This window comes from Medicago sativa, chromosome 6 (assembly GCF_051527215.1).
Source record: "Medicago sativa cultivar Bolivia chromosome 6, Bolivia_mono, whole genome shotgun sequence".
NCBI classification, from domain to species: Eukaryota; Viridiplantae; Streptophyta; class Magnoliopsida; order Fabales; family Fabaceae; genus Medicago; species Medicago sativa.
Genome location: NC_140754.1, coordinates 54,866,378 through 54,882,865, shown reverse-complemented (window position 1 = coordinate 54,882,865; position 16,488 = coordinate 54,866,378). Strand labels below are relative to the sequence as shown.

Sequence of the window (16,488 nt, the reverse complement as noted above, 5' to 3'; positions counted from 1 at the left end):
ATATATATTGTTTTTTTTCAAATGTGTGTGAGTCCTATATGTTGAGGTGTGTTGATGAAGGAAGAAATCAAAAGTACATTGTGAGAATTAGAGTTGGGTTTGAATATGCTTCAGTTCAATTTATGAATTATATTTGAGCCTCCATAAGTTATTGATTTTTGAAGTACGATTTGTATTGCTAATGAAACATAATATTTAGACTTTTGGTTCTGGTGATTTTGTTAATGAAATGTCCTTCTTCACATATCTTTTTGGACCTTACAGATCTCAGTGAAGTATTGCAAGGTTGACTTCTGATTAATTGGTATATATTTATACAAGGTTCTCAATGTCTAGGTAATTGACATTGGCTAGGGACAATCAGCTGAAGTTTTAGGAATATCTTAGTGAAAACTCAGATGTACATCCTGGAATTGACTTGACAATAACTTTTCTTACCACTGGGTTTTGGACAAGCTACAAGTCTCTTGATCTGAACCTGCCTTCTCAGATGGTAGGAGCATATTTCTGATTGTAGTTATTTAAGGTTCCATTGGTGTTCTCTGACGAAGACAAATCTTATTTAACACTAATATGATCAATTGTTTGTTTCAGGTCAAGTGCGTGGAAGTTTTTAAGGGATTTTATGAAACAAAGACAAAACATAGAAAATTGATCTGGATTTACTCACTAGGAACTTGCAACATCATTGGCAAGTTTGAGCCAAAAACCATTGAGTTAATTGTCTCAGCCTATCAGGTAATTCCCTTCCTGAGACTCATCCTCTTCTGTTATGCTGATTATTGTGACACTGAAATATTCGATAATTTTCTTCTTCAGGATGCTGCCCGGCTACTATTCAACACTGCGGATAAGTTGAGTTATTCAGAGAAATCATTATAGAAGAAGTTTTCTCTGAGTTGTTCATGGACGACAGGTATGAATTTTGGCATATATCATGTGAGTTTTGGTATATATCATTTCTTAGAGTTGCATTTATGAGAGCAATTCAAAGTTATTTTATATACCTTACAAGATTCAAATGAAAACAATTGAATAATGACTAATCTAGGACCCTCACTTAGGTTTCTTTTTTCCAATTTTGAAATGTTAGAAGTCATTACTATTGTGTCATGTTTTATTAGGAAAAGCGATCCTCAACTTATATATGTTGTTTTGTTTGCATTGGCTGAGGTTGTATCTATGCGTCATTTTTCAGCTATAGTGAATATGCCTCATGCTGAATTTTGATGATGATAATGTGAAATTTTAAATGACAACCTGTTTATTTGTTTATCACTTGAAAACAATTTCAGTGGCTGACATAATTTGATTGGTTATGTTTGTTGATTTGTTATTTAACTGTATCCTCAATATGTTTATAAAATTATCTTTGTATTATCGTTTATAGGATAAAAAGGAACTCAAGTTGGGGCCTGAAGATAATTTATATCTTGAGGGATTTGCTTTGAATGTGTTTGGAAAAGCAAACAAGCAAGATCGTGCTGAAAGAGCAGATGTGTATGCTAAATTGCTTCTTTTTTAATGCAGATATACTATCATTATATTCTTATAATACTCAAGTTCCTTTGTTATGCCTATCACTGTGTTGTTAAGTAGCAGCTATAGAGGCGCTAGATCGCTTAATCGTAGTGGAATTTAGACAAACCGCTATTGTTCTGTGACACGCCATTTAGTACAAAATGTTTTCAAATAGCGGGTATAGTGGCGCTATAGCCCTATTACCTCTGAGGAATTTTAACAATCCGCTATCCCAGATTGTCAGCACTTCTATCACATAACGTTCTTGGGAATTAATTATTCTTTCATGTGTGATAGTTTTCAAGATATATTTCTGGCCTTTTGCAGGACTACAACAAAAGCATTTTACGTTGCTAGCATCTTTTTTGAGATTCTTAATCAATTTGGAGAACTTTAACCTGATGTATGTACTTCAATGCATTGATTTTTTTTTAAAAATTAATAATATACCTTTGTGTAATTGTATTTTTAATACTTCTTTGATAGGCCTTGAGTATGCCATTACAGCTCTAAAGAACACAAATTTTTTGGTGTATATATATTTATTTTGAGTCATTTTTGGAAAGGTAGCATAAATGAGATTTGTCAAATAGTGTAATTATTATGGTACATTTTGAATTCAATTATTTTCAAGTAGTGAGGAACAGATGGGAGTTATAGGCTGAATTCAATGTGTAGAACAATGTGTATTCTCAATAGGACATTATAGTTCCTTTCATCTATACAGGGTTGAATTCAATGTATTTCTTTTTAAGAACAATGTGTAGATAACGACTTATTTTCATTTAGAAGCTTAGAGTCACAGGTTGAATACTCTCTTAACTCTCTGTGTATGCTCAGAAATTAAACCACCATTGCTAAAATTTACATATACATTTCATGCTATTAAGGAGTAACTAAAATATACATACTATAGATCTTTCGTTGCCCTGGAAACACAAAATTTACATATAAGCTCATTGCCAAAAGTTTTATGGTTGCTTCAAACAGTTAACTTCTTATATGTCATCAAATTTGAATCCAATTCTTTCCAAAAATGATTGATTGGGAATTTGTTTGTGTAGTGATCATATATTCCTAATTATGACAGCGATTAGCATTCATATTTTGATCTTTTGAAACTCGACTATGATGTTGATTACAAAATTTGTGCAGAAATTGATCTTGCTGTGAAGAGAAGTGAGGATAAAGTACAAGTCTTACCTGATGAGGTTGTTAGAATATTGAGTTTGAAGGAACTCGAGACCAGGGAATTTGACGGGAAAGTATCTTCATCAGCGTCTCAAAGTCCTATTCCTGAATCTACTAAGGGTGTAGAAAATGTTAAAGATTCCAATGCTACAGAAAGCTCTGAAAATCAGGTTTTGTATCTCTCTCCCAGACACACAATCGAGCGCGCACACACACTGACACACTATGTATATCTTAAATTTGTCGATATAATCCTGAGTTGTTAGTGAGTGTGATTTTCATTTGAAATTTTAGTGTCTGAACTTTTGTGTTGATAACTAATTTTATAAGCTTTTCTTTTATGAATTATTGACATGCAACCCCCGGTCATTCCACTGAACTGTTTGCAACATTCAGTGGCTTCTGCATTCTTAGTTGTTCTTTATAGTGATTACATGTTGACAACTAAAACTGAAAATCTATATTGTAGTGTGAAAATGTATAAGCCAGTTGATCTCCGTATATTTGCAATTTCTCAGGTATGCATTTCTATAAAAATGACATCAATCATTTTATATCCTTATCATCAGATCTGTTTTTAATTCGAATTCAGAATTTCTTCATCAGTCAACTCCCACATATTTTTATAGGAGACTGACTTGCTAATGCACCTGTGTGCAAACTTCTAAAAGAAGTATGCAGCCATGTAACTGTTGTCCTTATGCTAAAAGGTGGTTGTTATCTTAAAAGATATAATTTCCTTTCTCCTTTCTAAGATAACAACTTTACTATTTTGGTATCGATTTAGCAACTATGCTATCATGTATATTACCATTTATCTATTATCTATTACCAATGATATTGTAGTAAGATGAGTATGTTAACTCAAAGTCTCAAGTCTTAGGAGGGACAAAATATTTAGTGATTGACTGAACTTCATTTTAGTGATCGACTGAACTTCATTTTTTCATGTCTTAGAAGGACAAAATATTTTGTAGTAAGATGAGTATGTTAACTCAGAGTCTCAATTTTTTGCAAACTTACACACAATCATTTTCTGATGCAATTCTAGATCAGCCTATTTGGATTTGGGTAATAGTCATTCCAAAAATGCCTGGACTTAGCATTGATGAGAAGAGAGCAACAAAAGCATAAGCATGCACATTATGAAAATAAGTAGTAGGCATATTATGAAGATATTGTGAATAAGAATATAAGTGTACTCATGTTATGTTTGTGGTGACATAAATCCCCCTTACAACTCATGAAGAACATTACCAGGGCTTGACATGCCGCGACAATCTTTCAAAAATGATAATAGAATTACCAAACTAAGTGAATCAAAATTATTGTCCCATCATCTGCTTTTAGAAAGTAAAAGTAATGGATTGTACCTTATCATTGGTTAATTGAATAGTAGAAGTAAAAGTAAAAAAAAAAATTAATATACATGGAATTAAGAATTCAGTATTATTATATACATGGAATTAGAAGATATAAGCTTTTATTACCAGGAAACTGATAGACATAGTTTGCTGAATCTGATTTTGTTGATATTAGGTGGTTGTTTAATACAGTATTGACAACCTGTACATTGAACTGATTTTAAATTTTTTGTTTTCCTTCTAGGTTTTGAAGTAGAATTTAACTTTCTTTCAACTGTTATGGAGTCCTCGGATGGACTTTATGCAGCAGCAAAAGGTCTGGGAATTGATTTGCAGATTTTCTTCTCCTACTCACCTGAGTTGACCAATGAAGTAATGATAAACTGCATTAAGAGTACTGCCATTCTGACAAGGGGTTTGTATGCTAAAATGCCTGATTCAGTCACTCTTACTGAGTCATTTCTTACACAATTTCCTGGAATAAATTCTTTGACAGCACATTCTATGCTATCTTTAGGGGTCACGCTTCATGAGTTTCTTGCTTGGTCACACAAAGGATACATGTTTTCCCCATTATTGTAAACTAAAGTTAGAATTTTGATCAAGAGATGTAATTACATTTAACTAATATGCTTAGAATCGGATTAACTTTAAAGGAAGAAACCAATATAAAAAGAAAAGTGTTATATAACCATTTAAACTTTTGATAAATGTTTGTTTGTGAATAATGGTGGTGATGAGAGCTTTTCTTCTATGGCATTCGGACCTGTCGGTCCTGTTGGTGCTAAGCTGCAAGTGTCGAATCTATACTATGTTTTCTCTTCTATTAGTTTTGGCTCTGATGTTGTTGTAACAAAGAAAGTTGATTTTTATATTTTCTTTTCAAAGTTTTCCAGTTAATTTGGTGCACTAAGGTGAAGGCCAGTATTTAAGTTTACAAAAATTGTAACAGCTATGAATTATGAGCAATTAATTTAGAATATTACAAGGTCTTTCAAACTTAAATGTGATTAATAATGACAATAAAGTATGTGTTCTCTCAGCTGATACATTTGAAAGCAATCCTCAAAGTAAATATTTTGAACACAGTGATAAAAAAAATGAAAACCCTTCGTATTAAAACAACATAAACATTATATAGAAAAGTATAAAGAATGGAGTTATAACTAGGACTCATCCCTTTTTCTTTGTCTCCTTTCAAAAGTATGGAATTGAATAATTAATGCATATTATAAGAAAATGTATTTGCAAGTTTCATTATTGGTGTTCATATCTGTGTTTAATAAACCAAATGTCTAACATATACACGAAAGACTTTACTAGAGCTGCACAATGTTGAGTTGGTGTAGAACTCTTTTACACCGATATTCAACGACAAGTCATCCTATTTGTAAGATTTATGTGAGCCTGTGTTAATTAAGGAGGCAGGTGTTCGGAGGAGGTAAACCTTAATTTGAAAAATGCAGCTATTTCCCTTAATTTGCTCATTTTTCATGTATAACAAAGTTCTAAAACGCGATATTCAACCCGTGCAAAGAATGACAATATTCTGTGATTTGAACATCTCTCCTTCAGAATTATTTTTTAAAAAGTACGTAATTCAACCCGTGCGAAGCAAATGACCAAGGAAAAAAAATGATAAATATACAACTCTTATTGGAATGTTAGATTATGAAACCACTTATATCTTTCACATATCATATACTTTTAGATGGGATCCTGGTAATTTATCATGACAATTTTATCATGACAATATTCCTGGAAAATCTAATACTTGGATACTTAACTTGTGAAAAATGAAACCACTTATATCTTTCACATATCTTAGAAATAGTGTTTTCAAACCAAGATATTCGAGGGTTCTGCAACAACAAATGAATATCCATCTTATCATAGGTAATCCACTTGCATTACCAGAGACCTAACATTTCAAGTCACAATTTCACAAAATTCACCAATTGGTCCAAAATTCGTAAGCTCCATAGTATTTGAGTTCAATTATCTCAAATTATTTATTACCATTTAAGTTTCAATCAATTTCACAAATATTTTACTATTTTATTACCTTTCTTTCATTTTGGAGGTTTTACCAACTGATCTTGGTAACTTTTTACAAACTAAAAACCACGAATATCTAAGACTATGCGGTACCGCTAACACAATTACGATATGTAAATTATTTTTCATAAATGACCCTGAAACAAATATTAACACATCTATAATCGGAAATGGACAGTGGCGGACCCACGTTGGGCCCAGGGGATGCAGCTGCATCCCCTCAAATTTTATATTTGCACCTAAATTTTCCAACTTTTTCTTTACTGAACCCCCTGAAAATTTAACTATGAACCCTCTGTCTTTTCTCTCTCTCACTGAACTGTGTAAATGACTGCCTTGCATTACATTTTATTTGACTGAACGTGTCAATGAGCTGTGCATTATTCACATGTTATTTCATTATTATTATTAAATAGTAAAAATGATTCTATTCTAAGGAGATATAGTTATCACAATTTGACATATATAACTCAAATTCTACACAAGATAGTTTTCCTTTTAAAAAAATGTTCTAGCTATTTTAATAAACATATACTAAAATTTCATAATTTTTTTTTTGAACCAGCAAAATTTATTATCGACAAGTGTTTTATCTTGGTTTTCGGGTGTCAAACATTGATTACGTTTGAACCTTTTTAACCGGTGATATCTCATTTTTTCTTGGGAAGGGAAAAAATAAGCAAAACCCTTGAGAATTGAGGTCCGGGAGTTGTTTTCGCCACGGGAAGGTGTTAGGCACCCATAACGACTATAGTATCCTATAGGAACCTTCTTTACTTCCAACGCGCGCGCTTTATTTTTAAATGCTATTTTGAAAGTGTTTATTTAAACCTAAGAGTTTTCTAAGTGAAGAATTGGAGGGAGAAGAAAGTGTTTGAGTTTTTATTTTATTTGAATTGAAGGAATTTTGTTCCTTGCCTACGTACCCGTTTAAGGGATCAAATCCACCGTAGTTCTCTTCCAAAAATGTTTTTTGTTTTTGTTGGTTGATTTTAAGTTTGAAAATGGGATTTTGAAGAATGGAGATTGAGAGGCCTTAAAGGCATGAGATTGTAAAATTGTCAGGTTGAATTAGTTATTTTGGAAAAAAGGTCAAGTATGATTAATTTTCATTGAAATTTTGATTAAGAAAATAAAGGGAAAATACAATGGGATTTTGATCCCAAGGTTTATTGGGAAAATGATTTGAGTGATATTGTTCATATTTTTTTTTTGGAAAAGAGATTTTTCTAAGTGCAAAGCCTAAGCATTCGTCTAAACATACAATCCTAAACATACATCTAAGCATGCATATCCTAGCCATACATCTAAAAATATCTATGTGATGTGTGTGCATGTGTCGGTGCTTGTGTCGGTGTACATCATTAGAGTCCATTGTCCTTTACATATGCCCTAGTTTACATTCTATGGTCTTGCAAGAATTTAAAATTGCATGAAGTAAAATACAAAATTCCTAAGTCTTTCCACATGCTACATCTTGGCAAGAATTAAATTGCAAGAAAAATAGAGGTGAATATGAGATGAGAAGAGCTTATGGAATGCATGAAACATGAAATGAAAGTGGTTAGTGGCACAAGGTGTAATGGCATGAAAATTATAAGCAAAAGGAATACTAAAAACTTGACAAAAAGTAATGAAACTCTTAACCTAAAAGTGGCAAAATACACTTAAAATTTACCATGACATCAAGACAAATATGTGACCTATAATCCTCATATCATGATAATTTTCTAAAGGTTTTATTACAATTAATGATATGAGAATTATAAGAACACATTCAAGTCAAAATTCATGATATATCCAGGCATATTGGCATCATTTATTCACAAAATATAACTTGCAAACCAAACAATTAAACCTAATTCACACACATGCAACAAAAAACACATACAAACAGTAGCTAAAACTTCACAAAATCATATGGTATAGGTCACAAACTTTCATCAAAAAAAATGGAACTAAAATCAAGCAATTGTCACAAAATTTTTTAATACCAAATATCACAAAATAACAAGAAAATTATCACATTATCTTTTATCAATTTTTTTAATATGCAAAATCATCACAAAAATACCACAAAATTATCAAGACATGTGTGTGAAATTTTTAGAAGCTTTTTTTAAGAATTTTTAGACACAAAAACATAGGAAACTTCACAAATTTTAACAAATATAGCAAAGAATTAATAAGAAAATACTACATATTTTTAATCCAGTTTCAACACATAACATCATCCCAAAAACATCAAGAAAGTGATCAAGAACCCATAGAAATTTTTTAGTAATTTTTATCAAAGTTTTTGGACAGACAGGGGTGCAATTAGCAAGAAAACAAGTGCATATAGCAACAAAAGAACCAAAAAACGAAAAGAACAACCCAGGCCCAAAGGGAAAATGGATCCTGGACTATCCAAACGTATCAGGGACGTTGGATTGATCCAGGATCCCCAAACCCTAGATCAAACGGTCACAAATACGCAGCATACCATAAGGTGGTTCAGGCACATGGAAGCAAGGCATCTGGATCATACACGTGGCGAACCAAAGATCCAACGATGTGGATTGAGAAAAGGAATGAACCAAACTGAACCAGACCGGTTCATGTGTTTATATAAACACAAGATAACCGGTCCAGTTCATTTCCTTCTTCCCTTTCTCTCACTACAACGTTTTAGAGAGAGATGCTTTGCAATCTCTCTCTTCGTCTTCTCCAATGAACACAACGGCGGAGGTGTGGTGGTTCGCCGGCGGCGCCACCACACCTGAACATTTTTTGGAACTTTTTTACACCATTGTGTTCATCTGAGTCTCCTCTTTATGATTCTGGAACTAGTTTCTTGAAACGAGGCCTAAATTCGAACAGATCTACGTTCGAATCTTACGTTCTAGGGTTTTGGAAAAATTTTCTAATCTTCTTGGAACCAAACCCTAACTTGACCTATTTTCTGTGCTGATGACGAATTTGAACTCTGATTTGGAAAATAAACGGTGAACCTTCGTGATTTTACATTTTAGGGTTTCGTTTCAAACTTTTTTGAATCTTTTCGAAGTTTTCACTTCGATTCACCGTTTGTTTTCAATTTTAAGCCTTCGATGATGATTTGAAGCGAAAAACGAGAAGGTTTTGTATGTTTACCTGATTTGATTTGGAGATTCGAACAAAAAGATCCACGCAAGCTTCTAGTAAGTCTTGAACTGAAAATAAATCAGTTGTTCTCTTCTCTTCCTTCTTCACTGGTGTGATTTTGCTTCGATCCTCTTCTTCTCACTCTTTTTGCTTCTGTGATCGTTCAAATTTGTTGCTTAGGTAACGAATTTGAGCTTCGAATTGCAGAAGTCAAGGTTCGATGATGAAGATTCTTCAGTGAATCTCTGAGAACTGTTTTGAATTCATTCCAATTGATTGAAAAAGTTGTTACTGGAAAGTTAGGGTTCAACGAAGAAGATGAAGATTCATCTTCGTTCTTGATGGATTTTGTTGTTTGATTCTATTAGAGGAGAGAGAAAATGTGTAAGTTGTTTATGGTGATGTGGCTCGTAGTGATTGATCCTGACACTGTGATTGATGATGTGGCCTATTTATAGCTGACATGTGTCCCTGATAGCCAATGGTTTGCTGACATGTGTCCCTGGACTTGTTTTGATTCGACCTTGGACCAATTTTTGGATTTAAGGGCCTTTTTGTAATTTCTGGAAATTAAGGGACCAACCTGCAAAATAAAAAAACTAAAAATAAAATTGGACAAAACATGGACTATTCTGCAATTGACTAAAAAAAAACAAAAAGTTTGACCCAAGGACCAAAACGCAAATTAGAAAAATTTTAAAGAAAAAAGAAAAAAAAGAAAAAGGACTAAAGTGCAAAAACTTAATAAAAATTGAATTTAAAAAAAAATGTAATTTGGAATAAACGTAAAGTGAAACCAATAAAAAACACAAAATGGACTAAAACGAACCAATTACCTAAATGAGGTACTTTAAAGTAACTTCTCTCTGCCAAAATTTCATGTGAAATGACCAAAATGCCCCTAGGGACTAAAACGACTAAAAAATGACTCAGATGCAATTAAAAAATGGATTTTACCATGAAATTAAAGCAAGAGCTTATTCAGACAAGTTGAAAAGACTCAGAGACAAATTTTTAGAAATTAAACAGAGTTTTAACACATGAAAGGACTAAAATGCCCCTAGGGGCTAAACTGACTCAAAATGACTTCAAATGCAATTTTTGAAATGGATTTTGACATGGAATTGAAACAAAGACTTATTCAAACTATTTGAAAGGACTCAAACAATTTTTCAAGGACTAAAAATGAGTTTGGATACAGGAAATGACTGAAATACCCTTTTGCACGAATTTTGCAAGTAATATTGAAATAAAATGCAGAGAAAGATGTAATTGATCAGAGACAGTTCAAATGACTTGAAATGCAAGAAAAAAATGGAGTTAGTATTTTTAGGTCCAAAATTAGGGTATAACAACAAGTTGTACTAAAAACAGTACCCCTCGCAGCAAAAAATTTCATAATTTAAATATGTATGTTTTAATTTATATACATTATAATAATTATTAATGGATGTTAAGAAGTTTACATAGTTACGTGAGTTTAACTCCGCTGATAGAGATATTGCAGTATGCAGGGTATGAGATTCAAACCTCAAGTTTTTCGCTTATTCACTTTTAGAAACGAATTTCTAATCATTACAATTTGACAACAAAAAAAATGTTTACACTCATATGTTAGAGTCTGATTTAACCATCAATGTCAAGATTGTTAAGCTACACATTTTTTTGTGGTTATTCGTGTTTAAGCCTGATTTTACCATTTATATCCTCTATTGGTGGATTTTTATGTGGTATCTATCACTCTGTCAGTGTTAACAGCAAAAAAAAAAAATGTTTGCATCCCCTAAGCCAGGGTCCTGGCAACGCCACTTGAAATGGATGGAAAAGATTTTGCTTATGTAATCTCATCACTCCTGGAACCAGATTGGAATTCAAGTGTGACTCAATCATGGCAAAAAACATCATTATTATATTTAGATTAACTGGACAACAATAAAAAAATTATTAATGACAACAAAAAAAAAATATTTAGACTAACTAAATGGTTTACTCTAACAGATAACTGCTGGCAGGGAAATGCCGAGAAATCTTTGAGTGGTGAATGGTCAGACTTCGTCAGAAACAGCGACTTACAAGAGGATGACAAGTTGATCTTTGATTTAGAAGATCCACCAACCAAAATGTATGTCAAACATATCCGCGGCCAGTAAACAATGAAAGGTAGTGCTTACTTTTGAGATTGAAGATGATGGGGCCGTTTTGGAAATTTACCTTTGTAATCCATCAAACACAACTACTTTAGAATCTATGTTGTATAACTTCTGTTTTGGAATCTTTTATGATAGACCTATCTAGGATTTGGTATGTTATGGATCATGGCTTTTTATATTTATAAGCATGTAATATCTATGTTCACAATCAGTTCACTTTTAAGCGTTAACAAATGTGATTGCCAACAAAATTATCCGAAAAAAAGCAATCCATCCCGTGCGAAGCACGGGTTGACAACTAGTTTAACTTAACATGACATAAGCAAGCTAATATGTGTCGGCTGTCAAATCATTTGTTAAGGCACCTTCTACATGGAAACTAGTCTATATAATCATTCTTGTCATTCAAAGTATCACCCATGATAAATAAATGTAATTCAATGCAGAAATGTATACCAACATCGAAAACTTTAGATAAAAAGGTCCACAAATTTCATAATAGTGCGATGGCACTGCTTTTAAGGTCACTTAATATAATAATTTAGAAAAATAAAGATGAAAGATACACATGATCTATAAAGGTTTTGGTAAAGACACTTAACATGAGAAACAGTAATAAAAGTCTATTTCCCATCAAGAAAAGCAAGTACATAAAATAAAATGATGTTGTTACGCTGAAATATAAATTCAAAATCATATGTATAAATAGAAAATCATCTTACCTAATTTCAATTTTTAAGTAAACCTTATGCAATCATTTTATGAAGAAGTTTCTTTGCTTTATCATTATCATCTTTTTAAAAGAGAGAAAGGATAAGTATTATATAAGTTTCAGCATTTGGAAGGCAGTTATTGTCTTTCATTTTTGACAGCAACGTCAATGCTTCATCAAACAATCCCTTGTACCAAAACTCATTGATCATAGCGATATATGTATAGACATTAAGAATGAATCCTTCTACCAAAATATCCTCAAAAACCTTTAATGCATCCTTTAGTTTTCCACCTTTACACAGCCAATTGACAAGAATAGTTTATGTGCACATGGTTGATGAATACCCTTCTCTTTAATTTTTGTTAATACTGCAATTGCTTTGTCAGCGTGAGTGTTTTTTTAATAAAACATCAAATTAAATATAGAGTTGTAAGTAAATACATTAGGCGGCTTGCCTTATTCATGCAATTCATCGACAAGCTTCAAAACATTAGAGATTCTCCATAATTTTCTCAAACATTCAATAAGAGAACCATACGTTACCACATAATAAGAGAACCGTAAGTTACCACACTAAGAATAAGTTTTCTACAATGAATTTCTACAAAGAGATTCTCGGCTTTATCCACCATATTAATCTTACAAAATCTATTAATCATGATATTGTAGCTATAAGAGTCAGGAGCCAGTCCCCTCAAGGCTACAGTGTTGAATATATCACTGGCCTTGTTCACTTGGTTAACTAGGCAATATCCATCCATTAAAGAGTTATAAGTAACATCAGGCTTAACACCTTTTTTGATCATTACAACTAACACATTTTTAGCTTCTTTTACATTTCCTTCTTTTACATTTTTAGCTTCGTTATTGCTTAAGATGGATTAGGAAATTGATCATCAAACAATTCTGCTGGAAATTATCTTAGGAAGATATGAACAAAACTGTTGATTTAGTAAGCATTTTAGTCAAGTTTTACACATAGTTCATAATTTTTTTTTAACTTCAAGCTTTGTGTCCCGAAATACAGATAAGGGTTCTGCTTCTGGTTCTGAAAATTGAACCGTATTAATTTTACTAAGTTTTTTTTTTTTAATTGAACCGTGTTAATTTTTATTATATCCCCCTCTCCCTTTGAAATAACACAATGATCTGATGCCACCTGCTTGTACACTATGGTTCTGGTTTTGTTTGATTCCCAGCATTAATTTATCAATGAAACTATTTCAGACTAGTGATAAGAGTGAAAACTAATAACCAAAAGGGTAATATTTTCCTTTTCATTTTATTTTTCGATTAAATAGATAGAACATGGACACTTACTTGTTATTGTTAATGCATCTTTTGTGTTGATGTTGTAGTTGTTCACCTCCATGCTGCAAGCCTCAGCTTTCAGCCTTGTAGCTATGTTTTATTTGATTCTCTCATAATATTCGTCTCCTGTTCCAAGATCTCACTTTGGTCAGGCAAAACAAAAATAAAATAATGTAATAAAGCAATCTAAGTCAAGAGAAGCATCATACCTTGCAATCATTTTACGAAGTTCCCATGCCTAACATTTCACCTTTATTAGACAAAGAACCGATAATCATTCCAACGGTGGAATATTGTTTGGACATATTGGGACAAGAAAACAGCACCGTCGTTGTTACCATGATGCACAGTGAGAGTATAGTTGTTTTAAAAACGATGAAAATGATAAAAATTGGGTGGGTTGGAATTGGAATGAATGAGTTGAATACCTAAGATATTGGTTGTTTATAAAATGGAATGATGCAGTTCTACAATAGTGTGTGTTTTGGTTTGATTGATCCAGTTTTAGTGGAGCTAAAGGCGGAACTAAATCAGAATGATTCAATCAATTATTTTTATTTATTTTTTATCAAGGATTCGGTAAAAAAATTATTTTTATTTTTGTTTCAACTAGAAGGATGGATTCGGTGAATTAATTATTAAAAATTAATATACGTATGTACAAAATAATTATTACATCTCTTCTTTTGAGTTTAATATATGAAAATTTTGACAGCCAGTATTAACCATATTTTACCCATCAGTATTAAAAAATAAATTTCTCTGTATTAGGCGCACTTTACATTTGTCCAAAAGATTATCTCGATTGGTATGGACATTAGTCGGTCAGGGATTGTATCTCTGACACAATTTTCAGTCATTAGCTATTTGACAAAAAAAAAATTATACTAATAAAAAACTTGTCTATTCGCACTGGTCGTTTAAAATTGGAGTAATTATATAAAAAATAATTATATTATTAATATTGAGAAATATTTAAGTATAGTAAATAAAAATATCAACATTAATGAGATGTTTCTATTCTTGGAAAAAAAAAAGTAATGTTTATCTTAAAAACAATTATATGCAAAATTTTGTTATATATATGCATGAGTCTCGTTGCATATTTTATTTGTCTATGATATGAGATGCAAACAAAAATGTAATGATATAAGAAAGTCGATAACATAAACATTTGAAAATTCATGACTATTTTCGAAATATCAACGACAATATGATATATGATAGAGAGATGAGAGAGAGTGTGTGGCGATCAGTTTACTGTTCATCACCTTCTACCTTCAACCTTTGCTTCACCACAAACTAAGCTTTCTTCCTAAGCCTCCTTTTCTTTTTCTTCCCTAAACCAACATGCAACCCTTTATTATTCCTTGGCGATGCCTTCCTGATGAAGATCCACAACCCGATCATTCAAAATCTAACTCTAAAATCATCCCAGCTAAACCTAAATCTAACCCTTTAGGTGAAACCAGCAAAATCCAGTCCATCACTCATATGACTATCACAAAACCGGTAGATACCAACAACAATATTCCTCAAACACAATCCAAAACCTTTTCCCAGGTGCTTTCCAATACTTCTGTCTATTGCGACATCCCTTCATCGCAACTGCCTAAACCTGTTTTGAAGGGAGGTAATTTTTTAATATCCATTATTCCAGAAGAGGAGTATGCAGCTGGTGTGATGTCTTGCAAGCTTAATCTCCAGGCCATAATCATTTGGCCAAAAGGCTCAACTCTATTCACCATCTTTGATCTGCGCAACAAACTTTCAGGTTGTGGAGAAATCTAGGTAAGTGGGGAATCTCCTCACTGGGCAAAGGATATTATGAGCTAACATTTTCAAGCCTGAAGGATGTTAAAAAGGTGAGATCAGTTCCATCTTGGAATTTAAATCCAGGGATTCTAAAACTATTTGCATGGAACAAAGACTTTAAACCTAGCATGCAGGTTAGTAACACAACTCAGGTATGGCTAAGAATTTACGGGATCTCTCAGGAATACAGGCGTCCTAAAATTCTCTTTGCTATAGCTAATAGTGTAGGGACACCAATATGTACTGATTCAGCATCATCAAAGCCAATGATTGACAGAACTTTTGGTCAATTTGTGAGAATCTTGATTGATATGGATGTTACTCAAACCCTTAGATACACAGTGCTAGTAGAAAGAGAGGTTTTGCTTTTTATGTTGATTTGGAATATGAAAACCTACCTGACTATTGCACTAATTGTAAAAAGATAGGGCATTACGTGGAAATTTGTAAGAATCTCAATGGTGAACCTATACATACTGAGCACATTCCAAACAAAATTTTTAGGAATGAACCTAGACAAAGGTATGTTCAGAAGAAAGATAGTAGAAAAGAGCAGGGGAATGCTGTAGAAAACCCTATTATTTTAGACCAATTAGGGAAGAAAAATTCTGAAGTTGCTATAGGTAAGATGCCTGCTCCTCCACAGGAACCTGGCCTAGAAAGTTACCCTCCCCATCTTTGAACCCTGTTACTGAAATTAATAGGTTTGATGCACTGGCAGTTGCGGAACCTGTTTTAAACCATCGGAATTTGATGAAATATCAGGACAAGATGCTAGAGAAAGAGATGAATGTTGATCTGGAGGCTGTTAGAGATCAGGACAACTTTCAAAAGTTGAATAGAGATGATCAGGACATGGATAGCACACAAGAAGATTCGGAATTTGTGGATGCTACACAAACTCAATTGGTACATATGTCAGAGGTTGACATTGACATTGAAGAAGGAGAAGTAGCTGCAACTAGAGGGAATGATCTTCCAGCAAGAATCCAACAGGATATGGAGTTTTTGAATCAGTCTTGGTCAAATATAGTGGAGGATGCAGATGTTGAAGCCAGATTGTTGGATGAACTAGAACAGGAACATGATAGAGATATGCAACAACATGGTATCAATACTGATGGCTTTCAATTGGTGGCAACTAAACACCAGAAGAAGGAACAAAGAAAGTTGCAAAATATGAATAGAGGAGCTTACCAAACCAGATCCAGAAAGGTTGTTCATATTAAACCTTTCA

General features: G+C 32.7%; 1 long non-coding RNA gene across 1 annotated transcript; it reads left to right on the top strand.

Annotated features, from left to right (window-relative positions):
• The first annotated feature begins 206 nt into the window (after positions 1-206).
• Positions 207-4,310, top strand: LOC146915742 (uncharacterized). Its single transcript, XR_015014752.1, has 5 exons — positions 207-493; positions 595-738; positions 820-916; positions 1,391-1,500; positions 2,677-4,310. It is a non-coding gene; the product is annotated as an uncharacterized LOC146915742 (long non-coding RNA).
• The last annotated feature ends 12,178 nt before the right edge of the window (positions 4,311-16,488 follow it).